Source organism: Schistocerca gregaria, chromosome 1 (genome assembly GCF_023897955.1).
Source record: "Schistocerca gregaria isolate iqSchGreg1 chromosome 1, iqSchGreg1.2, whole genome shotgun sequence".
In the NCBI taxonomy this organism is placed as follows: Eukaryota; Metazoa; Arthropoda; class Insecta; order Orthoptera; family Acrididae; genus Schistocerca; species Schistocerca gregaria.
In genome coordinates this window covers 111,941,891-111,966,439 of record NC_064920.1, presented here as the reverse complement: position 1 = coordinate 111,966,439, position 24,549 = coordinate 111,941,891, and the positions used below count along the sequence as shown (strand labels likewise).

Genomic DNA, 24,549 nt, shown 5'->3' with positions numbered 1-24,549 from the left:
GTTGTTCATATTATTTATGGATCATATGTTGAAAACAATAGACTGGCTGGGTGAGATTAAGATATGTAAACACAAAATAAGCAGTCTTGCATACGCGGATGACTTAGTTGTGATGGCAGATTCGATTGAAAGTTTGCAAAGTAATATTTCAGAGCTAGATCAGAAATGTAAGGACTATGGTATGGAGATTAGCATCTCCAAAACAAAAGTGATGTCAGTGGGAAAGAGATATAAACGGATTGAGTGCCAAATAGGAGGAACAAGTTAGAACAGGTGGACAGTTTCAAGTACTCAGGATGCATATTCTCATAGGATGGCAACATAGTGAAAGAACTGGAAGCGAGGTGTAGCAAAGCTAATGCAGTGAGGGCTCAGCTACGATCTACTCTCTTCTGCAAGAAGGAAGTCAGTACCAAGACTAAGTTATCTGTGCACCGTTCGAACTTTCGACCAACTTTGTTGTATGGGAGTGAACGCTGGGTGGATTCAGGTTACCTTATCGACAAGGTTGAGGTTACGGATATGAAAGTAGTTAGGATGACTGCAGGTACTAGTAGATGGGAACAATGGCAGGAGGGTGTCCACAATGAGGAAATCAAAGAAAAACTGGGAATGAACTCTATAGATGTAGCAGTCAGGGAGAACAGGCTTAGATGGTGGGGTCATGTTACATGCATGGGAGAAGCAAGATTACCCAAGAGACTCATGGGTGCAGCAGTAGAGGGTAGGAGGAGTCGGGGCAGACCAAGGAGAAGGTACCTGGATTTGGTTAAGAATGATTTTGAAGTAATAGGTTTAACATCAGAAGAGGCACCAATGTTAGCACTGAATAGGGGATCATGGAGGAATTTTATAAGGTGGCTATGCTCCAGACTGAACGCTGAAAGGCATAATCAGTCATGATGATGATGATCTATTTTCTGAGCTCTCCTTTCCATTGGTTTCTCTCGTGCAGACTCAATCGCGCTTTCTTCTGTTGATGCAATATCTACTGCTTCGGAGAGAGTTATTGACTCACCTCTAGCCCTTACTATTGTCTTGAAATTGGTGTCATACAAGCCTTGTATGAATACTGCATGACCTAATTTGAACACTAACGCAAGACTGCCCGCTAACTCTGATTCCATCATCACATCTTTTATTGTCTCACAGAACTGGTGCTGAAGTGCATCTATTCACAAACCCCATTCAGTGGTTGCTTTTAGGTTTTGCAGTTGAACCGGTAGCCACAAAGTGCAAGAATGTATTCAACAAACAAAAGCTAAGTAGTCCAGCATACTTTTCTTTAAATTAGAAACCAACCAAGACGCCACACCCATTAGAGAAACCATCACTAAAACAATTAACCCCAAGAAAGATAAATTAAAAATAAAATCAATAAAGTCAGCAGCAAACACTGTAATAACTGAAACAGAACTGTGAGTGGACAAGAAAAAGATAATAGAAAAAAAAGCACAGCTTACGGGCATTATGTGTGAAGGACCCAAGAAGTTTATATCCCTGCTGGCAGTGCACCATGTCTCAACATATTTAACTGACCAGGAATTCTTAGAAGAGATATATGAAATAAATCTGAGTGAACACATTACTAAAGACTAGTTCAATAGTGAGATTAAAATAAAATTTAAAACAAGGCCGACAGGTGATAGGACAGTAAACAATATTTTAGAAGTGCTCCAAAAAGAAAGGGTTTTTTATTTAGTTTGAATCTTTGTATATCAATGACTTCATTACTGTACAAAAATGTGTTACCTGTTGGAGCTTCAGTCACCCATCGAACCACTGTGACAAGGACCCAGTATATGTGAATGTATGAAACTGTGACACAAAAAGTCAGAAAGCAGGGAGGAGAATCCTGTAGGCTGTATCCCATGCAAACACAGAAACAGTGTGACCTACCTGCCTTACCACATTTCCTGTCATACTTCTAAGCAGATCTACAAAAGACAAATAGTGTGCACTGAGTATGAGGTACTGGACAATGTCCATTAATGAGTGCCACCAAAACTGGTGGAAATCCACCCTCCTAACAACCACAGGAACAGATGTAACTAATAACAGACAGGCAAAGGTAAAAAGAGGCTGGCAGCAAGCCGTTGCCTGTTGTCTGTTGCCTGGTTGCAACACATGGGTTTATTAAACCCCCAAATGCAGATATTAATACCAATGTAGTGGCTCAGTCCTGGGGGACAATACAGTTTAAGTACTTCAGTGTTACTGACTATATAGATGAAATGTGCATGCAGGATGAAATCAAATATGAAGTGGTCAGCCACCTAAAACATCACATGTTTAATTGGGCCATCTTCTAGGTTGGACTCCTTTTGTAGTATTTCATCTTCCAGTTCATCAACTCATAAGACAGTACAGAGAAATGTAACAACATCCTTGAAAATCCTGAGAATGAAGATATCACAGAGTTCACAAGAAATGCAACACCACAGGCAAACACAAAGAAAGACAATTGCACACTACCTGCACAACAAGTGGCAAATGATACAACCAAATGTAGACCCTATATCACTCCAGTTAATTTTGCTTACAGGGATAGCACACACAGTACCTGTGAAAAACAAAACAGTAAGGTAGCTGAACTGAAAGACATATCCTGCACTGGCACAAAACCAGACACAACGACCCAGAAACAGACACACAACAGTCAGCTTTCATGAACAAGCCCCCAGCAGAGATCAACAACAAGAATTCACTGTCAGGGGAAATGCTCAGCAAAAACACACACAACTCCACACTACCAGAAGCCATATTGCAGGGAAAACATGCTACACTACCAAATTAGTAGAAATTGAAACAACAAATGAACAGTCAAGAACACCAACCAGATACAACCAAGAACCCAAAGCTCAATACCATTCATCAAATAATCTATGAAAACTTTAGAAGCAAATCTACAGCTTAGCAGTTTAGAAAACAAGGATATGTTTCAAACAGTTCTTCCCTGCATAATATGAACTAAGCATGAAAATAGCGATAAAATCTCCTTCCAACTACTGAACAAACTGACGGGAGATTTTCAACCCTTAGGTTCATCCTAACAAAACCCCAAAGAATTATGTAAGGTTTTCGGTGAGACATGTGCACGAAGGGGAGAGGGCCTAAACCTAGGGAAACCATACAAGGACTTGCAAGGACTCTGTGAGGACACAGTGGCATGTGCTTCTGGATTTTAGGGAAACCACACCGAAGTGTTTTTCATTCACTAGATTCCCCTTCTGAAGGTAATACAACTAAATTGCCATAGTAACACCTTAGTAAACATGAACTAGGTAGGCTCTTAGATGAAACAATAGCAGACATCGCCTGCATTCAGGAACCCTCTCTGCAAGGTGGAAAGATTCCATGGCTCTCTTTACATTACATCACAATAGCAGGAACACCAAACGCAAAAGTCGCAATAATAGTGGTTAATAAAAACCTCAAAGTAATGCAGATCACCCAGGTATGCTGTGTCTATTATTTCTGCTGTGATAATGTGTTCAGACAGGGCTTATGGCTCATTGTCACCTATATACTCAATACTCATGTGGTATATACCCTTTCTTAGAATGAACAGTCTTTTTCTTTCTACATATTGTGCAATGTCCTTTATTTTGTCTAACTGATATCAGTTCTACCTGATGTCCACAAGGGGGATTTTGCATTGATGACAGTTTTTAAGCCTTCTGATTGCTGTCATGACTTCTTCTTGTGACAATGATATGGTTCAAGCACTAATTGTCCTCTGTCTGGGCCAGTACTTTTCAAAGTACTTTCGGAAACATTAATACAAATAGTAATCAAATATTACACCTTTTGTTATGAACATGTTCAACGAGGCACTACTGACAGGCAGAATTTCAAACCTCTGGAAAACTACTAAAGTGGTAATATAGTAAAATCAAGATCCCAAAACACACTGACTGATCTGCCTCTTGACAACTCTCGCCAAGGTACAGGAAAGTAGCACAGATGACTCCTCAACCTAATGCCCCACCAATTTAGCTCCAGGGAAACTAGGTCAATAGAAGGACCATCAAACAAGCACAGACAGTAACACATACATGGCCACTATACTAATCAGCATAGTTTGGGCTTTTGACAACCTGCTGCTAGCCATACCTCTTTGCCAACTTAAGGGAAATACAGCTATCAGCCTCCCTCTACACCTCTCTGCAGTAGCTGAGGAGGCTATTTTAGAGGGCTGGTACATGCAAGGTTGTCAAGAGAATGACAAAGGAATGTCCACAGGGCTCAATGTGCAGACCAATATTTTAGGATATCGCAATTGAGCCCTTGCTGAACATCTTGGGTGGTGACAACAGGGGGGGAAAGGTGTGGTAGCGAACACAGATGACCTGCTCATAATTGTGTCAGCCACCTCAAGGGCAGCACTAGAGACAAAAGGCATGCAACTGCTTCAGAAAATGAATAATTTCTGCAAAGAAAAAAAAACTAACTAAAACTAGTGCTGCTCAGGGGGATGCTCAGGGGGACACTGCTAGTATTGTCTAATTTTGAAATTGGGTTCCTCTGTATACAGAGGAAGCAAGCCCTATATTATCTAGGACTGCATTTTGATTAAAAACAGACTTTCAAAGTTCATATCAAATTGACAATTGACAAAGCCTCGAGTCTTGTTAGTCTGTGCATAGTTTTCAACACAACTCACTAAAAATTACCTATCAAGATGATAAGGAGCTAATACATTGTGATGTCTGAACACATCACTTGCTTTGCCACAAGTGCTTGGACTCAAAGATTGAACAAACAGCCTAACAAGACAACTGCAAGGGTCAACGTAGTGTACTCATGAGAATGAGTGGAACCTTCAACACCACATCACTAGAGGCACTTTGTGTTATGATGGGGACCTGTCCCATAGACATAATAACACATTATAGAGCTGCACTTTACTGGCTTAAAAGAGACAAGCTCGATAAAGTCACTGAGATTACAGGAACCAATATTATTAACAAAACACAAATTAAACAATGGCAGATTCAAATATGGCAGAGAGAGAGAGTGGGAGGCAACCAACATGGGTCACTGAGTACACTCTTTCTTTCCTGATGTATGGAAAGATTACAACTAAAACATATCACTCTAAGCTGGGAGACAGTTCCATGTGGTTTAAGTGTACTGGGTATGGCCCATGGCTGGTAGGAAATGGCCCAACAAACAATCAAATATGCATTTGCGAAGAAACTGGTATACCAGAACATGTCACACTGCTATGCAACACACTAGCACATGTGAGACCTATACAGAATAACAATTACATCACCAGAATAGTACATAATCTTGATGACCAAAACACAATAAATAATATAGCTGATATTGTATAAAACACACTGCCTTGTTCTGTATGGGATTTGGTGCTTCCATTCTTCATGCATAGACAAGCACAAACACAACAACAAACCACATGGGAGGCCACAAGCATGACTACAGTGTCTGAAACCACAGAAGGAACCGGCACACTAACTGAACATGACTCAGAAGGGATCAACACATAAGGGACTCAAGCCAACAACACTTGGCACTGCATGTCATAACACAGTCACAACAACACACCAGGCATTAACAATAATACAACAAACAAACACAATCACAAGCAGTGACACCACATACTAAGACTCTAGTAATAAGGTTGTGGCTGTTATCAACTGCAAGAGTTGACCACCTCATCTTTGCGTTCAACAGTTTTCAAAGAAGTTCGTTCTCAGTGTATTCCAAACTCTGTATTCGAGCGGATGTGTTTGCACTGACTTGATCAAAATAAAGTTAATTCATTATAAATGAGTGAACACTTAATGTTGGGTTCAATATTACTGTACGTAATATCTCGATCCCCATAAGGTGTCACTTGGGAGGAGAAAGCTCAAAGAACTTTTATTCTGAGGCTCCTCCTCCCCAACAACAAATAGTACATTAATGCTTGTGTACAGGATACTTTAAACACTATACTATTTGCCTTATTATATGTAGACAGCTTCTTTATGTAAAGGTAAAATTGATGTATTTTATATATCAAATATATTTTCTATATAAAACTGTATTTTTATTTATTTTTATTTATTTATTTTATTTATTTATTTATCCATCCGTAGACAATCAGGATTGTATGGATGTTGTCAACATGAGTATATACAATATATTAAAAACAAAGATTCCAAGACTTACCAAGCGGGAAAGCGAGGGCAGACAGGCACAATGAACAAAACACACAAACACACACACACACACAGAATTACTAGCTTTCGCAACCGATGGTTGCTTCTTCAGGAAGGAGAGGGAAAGACGAAAGGATGTGGGTTTTAAGGGAGAGGGTAAGGAGTCATTCCAATCCCGGGAGCGGAAAGACTTCCCTTAGGGGGAAAAAAAGGACAGGTGTACACTCGCGCGCACACACACACACACACACACACACACACACACACACACACACACACACACACACACACACACACACACGCGCGCGCACAGATATCCATCCGCACATACACAGCCACAAGCAGCAAGTGTATGTGCGGATGGATATCTGTGCGTGTGTGTGTGTGTGCGGGCGAGTGTACACCTGTCTTTTTTTCCCCCTAAGGGAAGTCTTTCCGCTCCCGGGATTGGAATGACTCCTTACCCTCTCCCTTTAAACCCACATCCTTTCGTCTTTCCCTCTCCTTCCTGAAGAAGCAACCATCGGTTGCGAAAGCTAGTAATTCTGTGTGTGTGTGTTTGTGTGTTTTGTTCATTGTGCCTGTCTGCCGGCGCTTTCCCGCTTGGTAAGTCTTGGAATCTTTGTTTTTAATATATTTTTCCCATGTGGAAGTTTCTTTCTATTTTATTTACATCATCATTGAGTATATACAATAGGTACACAAATTTATAATTGTCACAATCGGAATTCATGAATATTATAACAAGATGCATTTTTAAACCACTTAATGACACAGTTGCTAATTTTTACATATTTCTATGCATTCACATCATCTCAAGTAATCATTGACAGTATAAAAGCACTTTTCCGAGAGATATTTTTTTAGCGATTTCCTCAGGTTATCTATTTTGCTTATGTCTTTGATCCCTTGTGGAAGTTTATTGTATAATTTAATTCCATTATATAACATGCTATTTTGAGTTTTTGATTTGTTTTTCCTATAGAGGTGTAAGTGTTGTCTGTGTCTGGTGTCATGTGCATGTATGGAACTGTTTATCGGGAACTGGTCAATGTGTATTTTTATGTATATTACTGTCTGGGTATATTGACAGTTCCGTGTGAATACATTTTGCAAAGATTTAAATAACTCTGTACAATGGGATCTACTGCTACTTTTTGTTAAGATTCGTACGGCCCGTTTTTGCAACTTAAATATTGTTTGTCTGTTCTGCTCTGTTGATCCCCAGAAGGTTATGCCATAACTAATTATAGAGTGGACATACGCAAAATATGCAGTTCTAGTACACCGGCTACTACACACTGAATTTATAATCAGCATGCTATGCACTTAGGAAGCTATTTGCTTTCCAAGTACCGCAGTGTGCTTGGTCCAATTTAGTTGAGAGTCGACATGCATGCCTAAAAATTTTGTTGATGGTACACATTCTATATGCTCGTTATTAACTTTTAGCTTGCTACTGTTCGGTTTTCTGTTTAAGTGGAAGCTAATACTGTTGGTTTTTTTTACATTTAGGGTTAATTTATTAGTCTCTATCCATTGGCATACATGCTTAAGTGTTTCCTCAGCTTTTTCATTGAGTGCACTTGGCGACTCAGCTTTGATTAGGATGTTACTGTCATCAGCAAACAGTACTGATTCACCATGTTTGACACTTTGTGGAAAATCGTTTATGTATATTAAAAAGAGGATTGGGCCCAGCACACTTCCTTGGGGGACTCCTATGTTGATGTATTCTGGGTTTGAAAGGTGTGAAAAGGTGTGATTGGAGTTGGTTTGAGTGATCTCCACCTGTTGGACCCTGTTTTGCAGGTATGAATGAAACCACATGTTTGTTACTCCTCTTACTCCTAGTGCATTTAGTTTGTTTAGCAAAATTGTGTGGTCTACCGTGTCAAATGCTTTGGTCAAATCAAGGAAGATCCCTGTTATGTGGTCTCCTTTGTCTAGTGCTTCGAGGATAACATTTGAGAAGTGAGCTACAGCTGAATTTGTGCTTTTGCCAGCCCGGAAACCAAATTGCTCTTTACTCAGAAGATTGAACTTTGTTAAGTACCCCATGAGCCTGTTTTTCATTATGGTCTCTATGACTTTTGAAAAGGATGACAGTAATGAGATTGGTCTGTAGTTTTCTATGATTTCTGGGTCACCTTTCTTATATATAGGTAGGATTTTTGCATGCTTTAGTATTTCTGGGAAGCAACCCATGGAGAAGGATTCATTGATGATGTGCACTAATGGGTCTTTGCTTACTGAAGGACTGCATAGACTACATCACACAGGTATTTCATCTATGCCTGCTGAATTTTTACATTTTAGGTTACTCACAACATTGGATACTTCTTCTGTTGTTGTTGGTCGTAGCATCATTGTGTGTGCTATTTTGTTAAGAGTTTGTGATTGCAACAGAAGTTCAACAAAACAAAGCAGTCTGGTAGCTATGTTACTGAAATATTGATTGGCAAAGTTTGCTAGTTTTTTGGGATCATTTATTTTGGTATCATTGTGCTGAAACTGTATGTTTACTGGCTTTAATTTTTTCCTATTAGTTTCTTGTTTGGTGATTTTCCATGCTGCTTTGATTTTATTACTGGCTTTTTCTATAAATTTGTCATTTTGGTACCTTTTAGCCACTAACAATACTTTTCTATGGATCTTTCTGTATCTATGATAATAGTTATGAAATGCTGAATCATTACGGTAGTTTTTCATTGAGCTGAGGTGCTTGAGCATTTCAGCAGATTTCCTTATCCCATTGGTTACCCAGCTGTTGTTGTTGCATGATTTAGTGATTCTTAGAACTTTAGGGAACACTTCTTCAAACCTGAATTTAAATACTGACAGAAACTTTGAAAACTTTCCATTTATAGTAGGTTCTCTGTACACTTCCTCCCATGTTTCACTGTTAAGTAGTGCAGCAAATAGAGCTCTTTTTGACTTAGATAATAACACTAAAATACACAAGTACAGTAGGGTTTTCTCTAATTCTATACCCAATTTTAATAACTGACTGGAATGGTCTGCGATGCCAAGGTCATCTACGACAACGTCACATCTATCTTTCTCTATGTCTGTTAGCATATGGTCAATACTTGAAGCTGAATGTCTGGTTATCCTAGTGGCAGTGATAATTAATGGTGATACACCATAGGCATACATAATGTTCAGAAAATTATTGTACAACATATCTGGGTTCATCATGTTAATGTTTAGATCTCCACAAATGATAATTTTGCCTTTGGGGCTGGAGACCATATCTAATGCTTGGGTTAACTATGTAGTGAATATATTAAATATATTTTCTATATAAAACTGTAATATATTAAGTTATTTAACACACTGACTGCCATGTGAGTTAAATATAACTCACAGGAAGTGTTCTCTTAGAGCCACATGAAGTAAATACAACTCATGGACATTTTTCCATTTAAAGCTTCGTGGTGTAGTTGTAACTCACAGGAGTGTGCTGTGACTCGGTGTTACAGTAGGGTATGGCCCCAGTAACAAATCATGTTGATGGCCTATGGTATTCAAGAGCTCACGAGTAGTTATTGACATGTGATTTTGTGAGTTAAAAAGAAAAAATATACAACTCACATGGCTCAGTCCTATTCGATTTATTATTTATTTATTGTTTAGTTTGACATATTACTTACACAGTAGATTGCAAATCACATACAGTTTTATTTACATTCCTCAACTCTAATTGCAAGAACAATGAAATTGAAAAATTTGGGTCATTGTGCTTTGTTTCTGTAACACCTGCATGCACTGTGCTTTATGAAAAAACACTCTATGCAAAAATATGAGTCACAATTCTTTCATTTCCATGCAGTTTGCATTTCTTGACAGCTTCCTCTCTCCCAAATCCAAACATTCTTAAATAAATAAATAAATAAAAATACATTTTTTTTTTAAGCACACTGTACACCTATGTCTGGCTGCTCCCATGTTCACAAGTGCACAATCTGCAGCAATCTAAGCAACCCATAAATAGGTTGGAGTACGTGGGGGTAATCCTGGTACCCATGGCTGTTTCCTTTAATTGTTGTTATGTTTGGCCTTCGAAAAGTGAAGAAATTGTGTCAGGATGAAGCTGGCTTAGGTAATGAGGAAAGAGGTTTTAGGTAGGGTGGCTGGTGATCAGCGTGAAAGGAAGTGCTCCATTGCAGCAAGGCCCTGGATGTGCAGAATATTTGTCTATAGTGAAGTGGCATCAATGGTTACAATGATTGTTACCTCCAGAAACCGATCGATTAAGGATTCTAGATGTTTGAGAAAGTGGTTGGTGTCTTAGATCAACACCTTCAACCCATTACATGCAGTCTCCCATCCTTCAACAAATCCTGACTCACAACTTCTTCACTTTCGAAGGCCAGACATACCAACAATTAAAGGGAACAGTGATGGGTACCAGGATGGACCCCTCACACGGCAGCCTATTATGGGCCACTTAGAGCAGGGCTTCCCAACCTTTTCAGCTGGCGGACCCCTTCTTCAGTCGAAAATCCATGGCAGACTCCTAATGAGTCAAGAACACATTAACTGAAATTATTGAATAAAAATGTGAAAATCAAAGTTACTCATTATTTTACATAATTTGGTGAAAGGTGGCCGCAGACCCCATAGAAAGAGCCGGCGGACCTCCAAGGGGTCTGTGGACCACACGTTGGGAAGCCCTGGCTTAGAAGAAGCCTTCTTGGTTACCCAGGCCTGCCAACCCAAAGTTTGGTACAGATTTATTGATGACATCTTCATGATCTGAACTCACAGTGAAGAAGAACTCCAGAATTTCCTCTCCAACCTCAACTCCTTTGGTTCCATCAGATTCAACTGGTCCTACTCCAAATCCCATGCCACTTTCCTTGACATTGACCTCCATCTGTCCAATGGCCAGCTTCACACATCCGCCCACATCAAACCTACCAACAAGCAACAGTACCTCCATTATGACAGCTGACACTCATTCCATATCAAACGGTACCTTCCCTACAGCCTAGGTCTTCGTGGCAAACGAATCTGCTCCAGTCCTGAATCCCTGAACCATTACACCAACAACCTGAAAACTGCTTCTGTACCAGGTCGGGAGGGTAGTTGTGGGATGCAAAAGCTAATAACCAGAGCCACTTTCTCATCCCCTCAAATCCAGAACCTCCCACAGAAGAACCCCAAAAGTGCCCCACTTGTGACAGGATACTTCCCGGGACTGGATCAGACTCTGAATGTGGCTCTCCAGCAGGGATATGACTTCCTCAAATCCTGCCCTGAAATGAGATCCATCCTTCGTGAAATCCTCCCGACTCCGCCATCCACCCAATCTTCGTAACCTCTTGGGTCATCCCTATGAAATCCCCAAACCACCTTCCCTACCCTCTGGCTCCTACCCTTGTAACTGCCCCCGGTGTAAAACCTGTCCCATGTACCCTTCCACCACCACCACCACCTACTCCAGTCCTGTAACCTGGAATGTGTATATGGTAAATCTCGTAGGTGCTTTCACACGTGGCTCTGCCTTTGATCAACTGACCTGCCTACACTGTGAATTTTTCTATGTGGGAATGACCAGCAACAAACTGTCCATTTGCATGAATGGACACAGGCAAACAGTGTTTGTGCCAAGATGTGCTGGCCGTGCACCAAGGCATGTTTAGCCACAGGGAGATACTCATTACCAACAGTGTTACACCGTCCGGGTTATCTGGATACTTTCCACTAACACCAACCTATCAGAACTCCAGAGATGGGAACTTGCCCTTCAATATATCCCCTCTTCCTGTTAGCCACCAGGCCTCAACCTCCGCTAATTTCAAGTTGCCATCGCTCATACCTCACTTGTCATTCAACAACATCTTTGCCTCTGTACTTCTGCCTCGACTGACATCTCCGCCCAAACTGTTTGCCTTTACATATATCTGCTTGTGTCTGTACGTGTGTGTGTGTGTGTTTGTGTGTTTGTGTGTGTGTGTGTGTGTGTGTGTGTGTGTGTGTGTGTGTGTGTGTGTGCGTGCGCGCGCCAGAGTGTATACCTGTCCCTTTTTCCCCCAAGGTAAGTCTTTCCGCTTCCAGGATTGGAATGACTCCTTACCCTCTCCCTTAAAACCCACATCCTTTCATCTTTCCCTCTCCTTCCCTCTTTCCTGATGAAGCAACTGTGGGTTGCAAAAGCTTGAATTTTGTGTGTGTGTTAGTGTTTGTGTTTGTTAGTGTCTCTATCAACATACCAATGCTTTCGTTTGGTAAGTTACATCATCTTTGTTTTTAGATATAGAAAGTAATGATAATGTTATGACATGCCTACATCGATGGTTACAGCACGGGAATGATCTTGACCATTCATGGATGATCCACACTGCACAATCAAAATATAGTTTTGTTCTGAAATTCTCTAGTTCATTTCCAATCAAAAACATTGAAAACTGAATCATTAACACTCAATACAACCACAAACCGACTGTCTACACCACCAGTGCACTGCACTATCCTCTGCTGTGTTTATTTGGAAGATTTGCACATACTCAAACACTCACTTCCATCAGAGTGTACTAGCTGTTGTGCTGTACTATCATACTTTTGATACAGTCACACAAAGAGATTTGACTTATTGCCACCCTCAACTATTTATAGTGCACTGAGGGAAACACTATCAGAGGAGAATTAGGAGAAAACTGTGTTCTGGTCGCTAATCATTATCAGTGTCTCATACTTATTGATGAATGCTCAACTTTGTACAAATCGTCTCAGGCAGCAGATACTGAAGTTCAACTACTATTTCAGAAGCTGAGGTTGGTTAATAAACTGTTCTTGTTCTACTTGTGTCAACTCACTAGAAGCAGACAATGCAGTCTGAAATACACCAGTCCATCTTCATCGAATATTCTAGTAGAAGGTAGTCTTCTCATTAGTCAAACTGACGTGGTATGCACTGGTGCCACAGCAGAGGGGGCAGTTTCAAATCTCAGGCAGTGCCACTGCTGCAACTTCTTGGCGTGACAATTGCTGCACTACATGCCATCTCTGGAGTGGATTGTCAACTATCAACCCCTTTAGTGCTGCCCTGGTGCTTGTGCTTGTGATGCCACATTCCTTCCCCCCCTCCCCCCCCTCCCCCCCTTCCTCTAAATCTCCTGGCCATGGTCACATAGGGATGTGGTGTGAACCAAGAGCTAGGGGGCTACTGGGTGCAGTCACAGCAGATGGGATGGGAACCAGGTCTGAAGCCAGTGACAGACTTCCATCCACAACCCAGCATTTGCCCTGAACCATCATGGGAACGACTGGCAAACCGCAGGAATGACACATGGGGAAGGGGAAGGAAACAAGAACATGTTGTGATCAAGGACATGTGAAACACTCCCCTGCTTCCATTGCTGCCCAGCCCAGAAGGTCCTGAAGATTACTGCATCCTGGATCTGAAAATGGGAATCCATGTATCAAATGTTACTCATCACTGATGGGTGCAATATATGAAGCATGGTATGATACCAGCAGCTGTGCAGAAGTTCAGCCAGGAAAAGTTTATCATGAGGCATCATGTTTGTAGCTGGACAGGAACAGCTCCAAAGCCTGCTCCCATGAGTGAGTTCCACAGAACTTATTCATCTGTGTCTTGAATGTTCACATGAAACTTTCAGCTTCACCATTTGATTGTAGTTGGGACAATGCTGTGATCACATGTTCAATACCATTCGCCATGCAGTATTGTTCAAATTCCTGTGAGATGAACTGTGGTCCATTATCAGACACTAACATTCCTGGCAAGCCCTTGATGCAAAAAATTGAAGTAAGTGTTCTGATAGTACTGGCCGAAGATGTAGAGCTCATCAGAACCACAAAGGGAAATGACTGATTTTGCTGGACCTTTCTGGAGCACATGATAGCTTACTGTAGTTGGTGCCTTCAATGTGGATGCAATTCAATGAATTTCTGTGGCACAGGCAGACAGAAAAGCGATGAGGTGGAGCTGCCAGTCACTCTATGCAAGCGGCGCAGCATGACGTCATGTCTTCAATCTGGGTGACCATACCTGATCAAGAATGTGGTGTAAAGCAAGTTGCTTTGTCCTCACAATACCCCAGTGTTCCTAATGCAACAACCTTAAAACATCCCACTGATAGGTGCACGGAATGATGACCCGGGTCTGATCATTCTCAGTGTGTAACAGTAAAACACCATGTTGTGCTTACAAGGCTTGGCGGTGAGTAAAGTATCAACATACTTCTTGCTGAACAATGCCTTTCACTCCCCTTGGCCACCTTGTGAATGCAAATTTAAGCATTGTGCTGAATTACACGCACACATCTGGCACCTGTGCTCCGAGACGAAAGTCCATGGGAAAATTGTGAACTGCAGAAGCATCCAGAGCATCTGTCTGCTAAAACAATGCTTCAGAGGAGTTGAACTGGTCATACTTGTCCTAGACAACACATCAGCACTGGAATGCTGAGCTGTAGGGTGATGCAAGATTTCATAGTTGCAGTTCAACAGCAGTAAAGCCCATCGCTGCAATTTCTGAACCATGTGCAGTGGAACAGGTTTGGTTGGGTGGAAGAGTGAAGTGAATGGCTTATGATCCATGACCAAGTAGAACTTCCTTCCACAGAGGTAATGACGAAAGTTGGCTATACGATAAATGATCCAGTAACATTTGCCTCCAAACTTCTAAGGCTCAGGCAAATTATGCTCATATTGAAAAAGAAGCATTGGCAATCAGACATTATGTGACAGTGGGTGATGCTTCTTTTATTGACCTAGGCATCATTCTAAGACCACTGGTTTAACCAGATCAAAATGTATGAGGCATGCGTTGTTAAGTAGCATCAGTTTCAGTTGATCAAAAGCCAACTGACATTCCTTGGTTCATGCAAATGTAACATCCTTACATGGTAACCTCTGAAGCAAGCTGCAATCTGAGAGGTGTGAGGAATAAATTTGAAGCAGTAGCTTAGTTTGTGTAACACTGCTTGCAGTTCATTTAGATTTTTGGGAGCTGGCAAATCTTTGATGGGCCACAAATGAGTGGGGGTGGGGTGCATTCCTGCACATAAATGACTTCTCCCAAATACACAAATTAAAAAAAGGTTTGTATCACCCTGGTTCCCAGAACTCCTGAGGACAGACATTGACTGTGGATATTATATCAAAAACACAGTCCCATTGACTGTTCAGAGATGTCACTAAATAGGACCAAAGATGTAAACAACCATGCATGAGCAGTGCCTATTAGACAGAGGGTGACTGACAGCTGATCAGTTCCAGTCATTCCACCAGGAATGAGGCACACGGCTCATGTTGTCTGTAGTTCATCCACACCTCGATGGTCAATACTGCGGTTCAATCACCTCTGAATTGTTGCTTTGGTTCACTCCAAGACGCCTGGACACTTCCCTCATTGAGAGCCCTTCCTGGTACAAAGCAATGTTGTTTGGACATTGAAGAGATACAGGGAGACAGGAACTGTTGATGACATGCCTTGCTCTGGCTGCTACTACTGCAGTGGATGACCACTACCCACAGATTATGGTTCGGAGGAACCCTGAGAGCAATGCCATCATTTTGAATAATGCTTTTCATGCAGCAACTCAAACTTTGTTTTGTTTTGTTATGTTTTAGGGCGCAAAAAACAACTGCTCTCATATGCGCCCAAGTCAAAACTATAGAACGCAAACACAGTGACAATGGAAATGACTATGTGTCAGTCCCAATGGAAAGAATAGGAGACATCTAAACAAGGCATGTGGGAAAAGGACTAAAAAAGAACACCATACAAAAATGGATATCCAAAATTAAAAATTAAATGGCCTTTACCGTATTGCTTCAGCAGATAAGAAGTAAAACTCGGGCGACAGCCCATGCGTCATTTGCTAAAACAGCTGATAAATCAGATGGCAAACCCAAGATGGAATGTAAATTAGTAAACAAAGAGCATTCCAGCAGGTAGTGGTGGACAGTTAAAATTTGGGCTCAATGCGTACAAAGTGATGGGGCAGCACCACTGAGCAAATGATGGTGGGTGCGTATTGGGCACTGCCGTTTTAGCCAAGTTAAAATAATCTCTTCCCAGCTGGAGGGCAGAGAGGAGGTTGTCCAAGGTGCTGGGAGAGGCTTAATATGCTGAAGCTTATTTCCGTGAAGGGAGAACCATTGACGATGCCAAAGGGACACTGCCTCCTGACAGACAGCAATGCAGAGATCATCAGAGGGAATAGAGGTGTAAAATTTGAAATTTTCCCGGCGAATCAATTGTTCAAATAGATTTCGGGCTTGCAGCCGGTCGTCATAAACTTCTTCGCACGATATTTCGGCTGGACAACTGCCAGCCATCTTCAGGTGAGCCGAACGAGGACTGACGAAGACGTTCTCCGTTCCGTCTTATATAGTGCGCTGATAGTACTGCCGCGCATGCATTGCAGTCGCGGAGACAGAAGAACCACACCGCCCAGCAACAGCGCCCTCGCTGGTGGAACTGCGAAACTCAGGTGCCGTCGGTATTGTCGCTGGCCACAGGTATCGATGTCTTCTGGCGTCTTCGTCTCGAGATAATTTCTGTGATGACGGGATTCCATGCATTATTCAGTTGGTAACCACTGTCCCGGTTCAATAAATTTTCAGCACTGCGTATTTCAGTGGATTCTTTAATAATGGAGTCCCAAAAAGTTGTTGCTGTGGCCAAAATCGAAGTTTTGTCGTACTCCATTGAATGTCCGTTAGAAATACAATGTTCCGCAACTGCAGATTTACTGGGTTGCAGTAGACGGGTGCAACGTTGATGTTCTGTACAACACTCTTCCACAGTACGTGGCAGCGTACCACCGAGACTTTATGTCTTCCTAAAGTGCATAAAGAAGGTCTGCCTTTACGACCTATAGTGAGTAATATTGATGCACCCACGTATGATTTAGCCAAACATCTAGCTTCCTTGCTGAGACCATTTGTGGGCAAATGTTCACATCATATACGGAACTCTGTTGATTTTATCGATAGAGTGGGGTCTCTCCACTTAAGTAGTTCGGATCTTCTAGTGAGTTTTGATGTAGTTTCCCTTTTCACAAAAGTACCTATTGGGGATTCCTTGTTTCTAATTGGTCAACAGTTTGAATGGGACATCACTGCTTTGTTTCGACATGCTCTTTCCTCAACTTATTTTATGTTTAACCAGGAATTTTTTGAACAGTCTGACGATGTCACCATGGGCAGCCCTCTGTCCCCTCTGGTGGCTAACCTTTTCATGGAGGATTTTGAAGAGAGAGCACTTGAATCAGCGGTTTGTAAACCAACTGAAAGTATCATTGACGTACCTCCAGAAAACATAGTCTGGCCCCACGGAGAAGAAAAGTTAATGGAGTTTTTTCATCATCTTAACTCCATCCATCAGAAAATTCGATTTACCATGGAACTAGAGAAAGATGGTGTCCTTCCATTCCTGGATGTTCTGGTTAAACGGAAGAGTGACGGCTCGTTGGGACACTCTGTTTACCGTAAGCCGACTCATACTGATTTGTACCTGCATTCTTCCAGTTGCCATCACCCATCCCAAACCATGAGTGTACTTAAAACCCTTGTGCACAGGGCACACACGGTGTCAGATACAGAAAATTTGCCTAAGGAACTTGCACATTTAAGAACGGTGTTCAGGGACAATGGTTACTCGACCCAGCAAATTAACAGGGCCTTCGCAACTAGAGCCAGGAACCGAGAAGTGGATAAAGAAGAGAGTGCGCCAGCCAAGTCTCTAGCGTTTCTTCCCTTCGTTGGTAATATCTCTTTTAAAATAGCAAGGATTCTAAATACTTTTCATGTGAAAGTTGTTTTTCCTCCGCCTTCTAAGATTTCAGATTTGCTGGGTTCGGTGAAGGATGATCTGTTGTTGCGGAAGGCGGGAATTTACAAAATACCGTGCCAATGTGGTATGGCCTATATAGGACAGACAACACGTACTGTGGAAGAGCGTTGTACAGAACATCAACGTTGCACCCGTCTACTGCAACCCAGTAAATCTGCAGTTGCGGAACATTGTATTTCTAACGGACATTCAATGGAGTACGACAAAACTTCGATTTTGGCCACAGCAACAACTTTTTGGGACTCCATTATTAAAGAATCCACTGAAATACGCAGTGCTGAAAATTTATTGAACCGGGACAGTGGTTACCAACTGAATAATGCATGGAATCCCGTCATCACAGAAATTATCTCGAGACGAAGACGCCAGAAGACATCGATACCTGCGGCCAGCGATAATACCGACGGCACCTGAGTTTCGCAGTTCCACCAGCGAGGGCGCTGTTGCTGGGCGGTGTGGTTCTTCTGTCTCCGCAACTGCAACGCATGCGCGGCAGTATTATCAGCGCACTATATAAGACGGAATGGAGAACGTCTTCGTCAGTCCTTGTTCGGCTCAACTGAAGATGGCTGGCAGTTGTCCAGCCGAAATATCGTGCGAAGAAGTTTACGACGACCGGCTGCAAGCCCGAAATCTATTTGGAATAGAGGTATTCGCGGGCTGAGGTAAAAGGACTGCAGCCTTGGTAGCAGCATCAGCAGCCTCATTTCTTCACAGACCGACATGACCAGGGACCCACAGAAACATGACACTGGCTCCACCAAGAGTGAGCAGATGACAGTTTTCCTGGACCCGCTGCACTAAGGGACGAGCAGTGTACAGCACACAGAGACTTTGGAGGGTGCTGTGTGAGTCAGAGCAGAGGACACAATTGGAAAGACTGTGTCACTGGATGTACTCCGTGGCCTGATACAAGGCAAAAAGCTCAGCTGTAAATACTGAGGAATGGGCCGGAAGCCAGTATTGAAAGACACGGGTGCCAATGATGAATGCATGCCAAACCCCATGGTCAGTCTGAGAGCCATCAGTGTATACAAAGGTACTATTGATGAAGGGTGGCCAGGCAAGGCAGACAAACGCCATGCATACCCGTTGAGGAGAAAGAAAGTCACGGCTGTAGGACATTGGTAGTTCAGCAGCTTCAGCATACAGACTCTCAACCGGGCTGGTGTAAAAGGCACCCATGGCCAAACTGTTTCTGCATCTGCATGTCCATCCCATTTACACCGTCTGAACACCAAGCACCCGTAGCCGAGTTTCGAACGGACAAGGGACCAGTACAAACAGAGAAGGGTGGTTTGATCAGCACCCCAAGAAGTACCATTGAGGACATGTAGGACATTGAGGGACTGTGTACTGCAGGCAAGAGACATGGGAGGACCAAGAGAGTTTCCTATCAAGCATGAGCCCCAGGAAATTCGTAGTGTCAATGAACAGAAGGGTAACAGGCCCAAGATGTAGAGATGGTGGGAGAACCATTTGCACTGCTAGAAATTCACACAGATGGTTTTGTCAGTGGAAAAGCAAAAGCTATTGGCGATGCTCCAGGAGTGAAGGTGATCAAGATAGTGCTGAAGACGCCACTCAGTGAAACAGGTCCATGGAGAACTGCAATAGATGGCAAAATCATCGACAAAAATGGAGCCAGAGACACCCAGTGGGAGACCGACCATGATAGGGTTAGTGTCGATAGCAATGAGGAAGATGCTCAGGACAGAACCTGAGGCACACCATTTGCCTGAATAAAGGTGTGTGACAAAGCAGAACCCACACGCACCTTGAAAACTCGGTCTTGAAAAAAATGCCTGAAGAAAACAGGGCAGGCGCCCATGGAAGCCCCACGTGTAAAGAGTATGGAGGAAACCAGTTCTCCAGCAGGTGTCATAGGCCTTCTCCAAATAAAAAAACATGGCCACGGTCTGGGATTTCTGCAGAAAACCATTCATGACATGAATGGACAAAGTAACGAGATCGTCAAGTGCAGAACGCGATGCTTGAAATCCACACTGTGATTCATGCGCAGCTGGTATCATGGCTTGAATCTTGAATGCACACTTTCCATCACCTTGCGAATGCAACTGGTAAGAGAGCTGGGGCAGTAGCTAGAAGGAAAGTTTCTGTCCTTACAGTCATACCCATACCTAAGCCCGGTGACTTCACGCCAGCGTCCAGGAAATGTGACCTCAGCCTAGTTGTGGTTGTATGTGTTAAGCAGAAAGTGCTTACCTGCAAGAGAGAAGTGCTGCAACATCTGAATGTGGATAGTGTCTGGCCCTGGGGTGGAGGACCGGGATGAACTGAGAGCATGATCTAACTCACTCATAGTGAAGGCAGCATTGTAGCACTCACGATTTGGAGAAGAGAAGGGTACTGCCCTAGCCTCCTCCACTCATTTCCTATGAATAAAGGCAGGGTGATAGTGGGAAGAGCTCAAAACTTCCACAAAATGGCGGCCCAAGGTGTTGGAGATAGCAACAGGATCCACGATAACAGCGGCACCAGGTCATCACAACTGAGGAAATCTTGTTCTGTGAAGGTTGCCAGGGAGGAGAAAAGCTGCCAGTCAGCCTTAGTAAGATGCCATTCGAGCATGCATGTGGATGGGGTAGGAGTCAGCAGATGGAGAGCATATGGGAAATGGTTGCTCGAGTAGGCGTCAGAATGAACGGACCACTCAAGACGATGGGCAAGCTGGGCAGTGCAAAATGATAGGTCCAAATGGGAATAGGTGTGCGAGGAGTCGGAAAGGAAAGCAGGTGCACCATTGTCAAGACAGAAGAGGTTGAGTTGGTAAAAAATGGGGGGGGGGGGGGGGGGGGACAGGCGGGGGACTCAAACTGTGCACAATAGGCTGCATTATGTACAACTTAACTCCCAATGTCCATGGTGCAGTCTATCTTTGCAACAATGACACCATGCAGCATGGCACAGATGTGCCCAACAACACCCAAATGGACCACTCAGGAATGGCATCACCCTCTCTTCTCCCATGAGCGTCACATGTCTCCGACGATTGTCTGGTTGAAGGGATGTATTTGTGTGTAAGGCATTCAGCCTGACTGGGTTGCCCCCACAGTCCAGTGAGTGCAGAAAGGTGGAAGTTCCCTGCTGTTTTGGGGTGGCATTATGTGGGATTGGCGTACCGCTGCTGGTCATGGAAGGAGCCGTAATGGCTGTATGTTACGTGAATGCCATCCTCTGCCTTGCCGATATGCTGTTGATATGGTTGCACTATTGGTCATTCATCTTCATGGATGGCAATTCGTGCCCCCATCATGCACATCTTGTGAATGACTTCCTTCACGATAATGACATCACTCGACTAGAGTGGCCAGCATGTTCTCTAGACGTGAACCCTATCAAATATGTCTGGGATAGATTGAATAGGGCTGTTTATGGATGACGTGACACACCAACCGCTTTGAGGGATCTACGCCAAATAGCCATTGAGGAATGGGACAATCTGGACCAACAGTCCCTTGTTGAACTTGTGGGATAGTATGCCATGATGAATGCAGGCATGCATCAATGCGAGATCATGTGCTACTGGGTATTAGAGGAACCAGTGTGTTCAGCAATCTGGACCACCAGCTCTGAAGATCTCACTGTATGGTGGTTTTCATGAGCAATAAAAAGGGCAGAAATGATGTTTATGTTGATCTCATTTCCAATTTTCTGTACAGGTTCTGGAACTCTTGTATGTGTGTATCTCATTTCTGTTTGGAAAAAAGAGCACTTGTCTTTGCGAAACTTGAGAGCTGCCAATAACAGTACCTGAAAAAAGTCCTTGAGATTGGACATTCTGTAGCGGAACCTTTAGCCAAACACAATAAAGTCATCCAGGTAATTTGAGCAAGAAGGCAACTTGGCAGTCATTTGTTCTAAAAAGCCTTGAAAAATTGCCAGTGCTGAGGCACAACCGAAGGGCAGGCATTGAAATTCAAATAAATTGAGATTGGTTATTGACACTAAAGATTTCTTTGAGTAGTCATCCAAGATTGGATGTAAGCGTCCACCAAGGTTGTCTTAGAAAAATAACGACCCTTGCCTAATTGGTTCATCAGTTCCTCTGAATGGGGCAGTCATTATCTGAGAGTTCACAGCCAACTTAAAAACAACACACAGCCAAAAATGTCCTGAAGGTTTGCAAAGGATGACTAATGATGAAGAGCACTGCCTAGCACAGATTGGCTTGATGACCCCATCAGCTTGCCACTGCCATAAATGTTCAGTGCCCTGTCCCCTAATGGCAATGAGCACTTGCCTATTGAACAAAACTTTGATTGTGCATTGTCTCTGAGTGACACATGAGCTAAAAAATTGTTTGCACAACTTAGAAGAATCTAAAAAGTACAATAAATTTGTCACTCAGAGACGATCTGACATTTTTGGATTGTCAATCCACAAGTTTGTGACAAGCTGCAAGCTCTAAGCCAAAAATATTCTGCGAAGATTTGCTGGAAAGCACAGTGAATATAACTGTCTCTGTAACACTTTGAAAAGTAGCTGGCATACTGAAAGTTCCTGTAAATGGAATTTCCTGTCTGTTACAAGCTGACAGAACATGCATAGCTGGACTCAGTATTGATGAACCTAACTGTTTATATGCAAGTTTTTTCAGGAGCATAACTGAAACACTTGTGTCCAGTTGCAATTTCTTACTTTGACATTTTTCTTACCTACTATCAAACACATTGTCCTGACTACATTTCACCTCTAAGAGAGAACTATTGTTGTCCGCTGTGGCCAAGCGGTTCTAGGTGCTTCAGTCCAGAACCACACTGCTGCTAAGGTTGCAGGCTCGAGTCTTGCCTTGGGCATGGATATGTGTGATGTCCTTGGGTTAGTTAGGTTTAAGTAAGTCTAGAGGACTGATGACCTCAGTTAAAATGGCTCTGAGCGCTATTGGACTTAACATCTATCACTTCCTGCCTGTTGCTATGAGCCACTACAATACATGATAGGTGAAGTGGGCAAATATATAGTAGTAGACTTGCGTTTGTGTCAGCATGACTTGTTTGGCTCTTGAAAATGACCCAACTGTTGCTTGCCAAGTGGTTTTTTTTTGGGGGGGGGGGGGGAGGGGGGTGACCTTTCACAACATTTGCTACAGCCACAGTGTCACACAGTTCCATGAATGGCTGTGCTGTGACAACATTAATGATTGGAACTGGTTCAACGGTATGTTGCTTGGGAATTTGCTATCTACTGACTGAACATGACCTTTTGTATTGAAAAAAAATAGCATTATGACTTGGGCACTAAGCCCACTTATATCAAAGTACTTTAGTTGCTATGTTTTTCTGTCTACCTGCATTCTGACAGTGCAGCATGGTACTGTGTCACTTGGGCTGGCCGGTCACGGGACTGGTAATGCTCTACAGAACTACTAACACTGTCGCTATGCAGTTCATTAATATTTGACATTTACATCTCACATTTAGCTAAATCATAACTGTCCTTAGCCTCACATAACTGTATCACCATAACTAAGTAAGGATTAGGTTGTTTCAGAATGGCAGTGCAAATTCCATTGTCAAAAATTTGCAATGATGTCATGCTGCATGGCTCTATAACTTGAAATATTTGTGTTTCATTGTGGACAGTCATACAGTGCCTAATTAAACCTTATAATTCAGTGATCCATAGTCTATGAGTTTGACCTGTCCCCACTGAAGCCAGAAAAATTTAAATGTTGCAGCAGCCATGCATGTTTGTTCATCAGAGTAAATGGTTAACTTTCTGACTAAAGTTTCAAATCTGTTTCCTGACAACAAGCAGAATAATTTCACTATTGCCTGTAAACTTCTGTGCCCGTTATGGAAAGAAAAAAATGCTTCACCCTTCATACCTTGTAATTGGTGTGGCTCAGTATGATTCATCAGTTGAGCTAATTATTTTGACCAGTCCTCGTGCTGTTTGTTGAAACTTCGGAATGGTGAAACGGCTGATGGAGGCAATGGCTGAGGCTACTGTACTACTTGTTGATTCTGCTGCATCAAGGCTTGCAGCAACTGCTGGATCTGCTCACTCTGTAACTGAATAACACAGGTTAAAGAACTATCTAGTGATGAAGAAGCCATACCTGTGAGGAATTTAGATGCCACACACAAAATGACACACGTATCTCAGCAGTAGTGTCCATCCTGAATCAAAAGTTCGCACACTAAAGTACTAGATATATAAAAAGAAACAGCTGCTATCCCATCCTCGGCACAAGCTGTTGTATCATATTTTTGATACAGTCACGCAAAGAGATTTTTCTCATTGCCACCCTCAACTATTTATAGTGTCGCTCGAATCATTAACACAGTTCATCACTTCTGCTTTTGTGCTCTAAAACATATTTTAAACACTCACACATAGGTAAAATTATAACAGTAAATGATGAACACTCACCTCATATCATTACAAATCCAGCAGCTGTTCCAATAAGTAAGGACAACAAAACTATTGTGTTGACAACTACAAGATATCAGATATTTCTTTAACCCATTACAAAGCCTCTTCCTCATCTTAATTTATTGAAAAGTAGCTGTT

The 24,549-nt window shown here is 42.5% G+C and overlaps 1 protein-coding gene across 1 annotated transcript in view; it reads right to left on the bottom strand.

The window, feature by feature from the left end:
- The window catches only part of LOC126279107 (uncharacterized), a 32,039-nt gene extending 7,816 nt beyond the window's left edge, over positions 1-24,223 (bottom strand). The window contains exon 1 of the mRNA XM_049979689.1: positions 23,861-24,223. The gene's annotated coding sequence lies outside the window, so the exon portion shown is untranslated. The remainder of the gene's footprint in view (positions 1-23,860) is intronic.
- Between the last annotated feature and the right edge of the window lie 326 nt (positions 24,224-24,549).